Source organism: Callorhinus ursinus, unplaced genomic scaffold (assembly GCF_003265705.2).
Source record: "Callorhinus ursinus isolate GAN/ISIS: 27379988/994484 unplaced genomic scaffold, GSC_fseal_2.0 scaffold4, whole genome shotgun sequence".
NCBI classification, from domain to species: domain Eukaryota; kingdom Metazoa; phylum Chordata; class Mammalia; order Carnivora; family Otariidae; genus Callorhinus; species Callorhinus ursinus.
In genome coordinates, this window is record NW_027397066.1 from 773,221 (window position 1) to 775,342 (window position 2,122).

Consider the following 2,122-nt stretch of genomic DNA (forward strand, 5'->3'; position numbering starts at 1 on the left):
GTTTCCTCCTGAGGCCCCTCCCTGGCCTCCTGGTGTGACCCCCTGTGTCAGCAGGCAGGGGGTGAGGTTGGGGGTGGAGGCTGGCATTCTCCGGGGTGGCTGTGGGGTGGGGGTGAGGCCGGAAGGGCACGGGGCTCCTTGGAGAATCTGGGGGACCTTGTGGTGGTCCCTCTGCGGACCCCCGGCAGGCTGGAGCCCCGGTTCTGCTGACCTGGATCCGACCAGGCTCACAGCTGCATCCCTGTGGCCGGCAGGGGTGGGGCTTGGAGGCCTGGGTCTCACAGTAGCTCTGCAGCCCAGGCCAGGCCCTGGTGAAATGCACTATATAAATGTAAATTTCCCTCTGAGTCGCGCTCACTCATTCAACAAGCTATCAGCGCGGTGCTGTCAGCCCAATTCTTCACACTTGGTGTCCCTGTTCTCTGTCTGGGGCAATCCCGTTTCCCCGGGCCGCAGCGGGTTGGCAGCTGCAGAGGTTCAGCTCTGTAAATGCAGACAGGCCCCCGTGGACAGGCGGGGACCCAGGCTGGACCGGTCCTGGGGCTAGGATGGGGGATGGAGTGGGCACTTGGGCGGGGGGCATCTGGGGAGAGAAGGGCTCCTGCCCTACTGCCTGTTTTTCTGGTGGGTGGGCTCTGTGCAGATGGGGCGGAGGAGGGGAGGAAAGTGTGCTTCTCTCCCTCCATCCTTCCAGACCTAGCCCACCCCCTCAGGCAGCAGCCAGGCCTCAAGGTCTCCCTCTGACCCCATTTGGTGGGGGCAGCAGGTCCCGGAGCACCACGGGGTCCAGCAGGACATGACCCGTTAGGTGGCACCTTGCCCCCACTGATCAGAACAGGGAGAGCAGCACCCGGGGCCCATTCTACAGGTGGGAAAACTGAGGGCTTGGAGAGAGGGTCTCACCTGGGACATGTAGCAGAGCTGAGGCTCAAAGCCAGCCCTGGACCGGATCCTGTGGAGGAGCAGATGGGCAGGCAGAGCACGCTTGTCAGGAATCTGGGGGTGTGACCACGCTCAGGGCCAGGACATGTGAGCTGCTCAGCTCCCCTCGGCCCTGCAATCTGCACTCCGCAGTCTGAAGATGCTTTCTGCAGTGTTCACTGCTTCCTACCTGGCCTCCCCTGGTGTTTACTGCCCACACCTGCTGGGCAGGGAGTCCTTGATCCTCAGATCTGAGAGGCTGGAGGGAGGCCCTGCTTCCATGCAAGGGGCAGGAAGAGGGGCTCAAGGCCTCCCAGGGCCTGGGGGCGCATCCGGCAGAGGCCCCGGAAGATTCAGGACTGATGCCCACCTGCCAGGCCCATTCAGGGGACACAGGCAAATGACCATGATGGCCCGGGATGGGCGGGGGGGGGTCACTTTTTAAAACAGTTTTATCCAAGTGTAATTGACATACACCAAACTCCACACAGTCTTGACAGGTGTGTATGCCGATGAAAATATCCCCGTGACCTGGATGATGAGCATGCCCACCCCCAAAGCTGCCTCTGCCCCTCCCATCACCCCTCCCGCAACCCTCCTCGGACCTCACCCCATCCTGGCAGCCATGGATCTTTTTGTCACCACTGATTCATTTTCTCTTTCTAGAATTTTCTACAAAGTACCTTTCCCCTCTGGCTTCTTTTGCTCTGCATCATCTTGAGGTTCACCAGGGTGCTGTGTGTGACTGTGGTGTGCCCCTTTTCGTCCTGAGTGTGCACGGGAACAGCCCATCCACTCAGCCGTCGGGGACACGGGACAGGTTCCAGTGTGGGTTGTTTCAGGGAAAGCTGCTGTGAACGTTCGTGGGCAGGTCTTCGTATGGACACACGCTTGTGTTCCCCTGGGCAGGAACCTCAGGGTGCACTATAGCTGGTGCATCTTGAACTTTTTAAGACGTGGCCAAGTTGTTCCTGACCCTGAGGCTTTCAGTCCTGGCCGCAGGGGGAGCTCCCCGCCCAGCACACTTGGGTCCTGCCCTTGGGTTGCAGCCCATCCTGGAGGGGCTGCTGTGTAGGGAACGTGCGTTTCCGGAGGGACGGAGCGTGGGGAGCATCTTTTCGTGCTCATTTGCCATCCCCGAATCTTCTTTGGTGAAAAAAAAAAAAGGTCTGCTCAAATCTTTTGCTCGTTTTTAATTGGG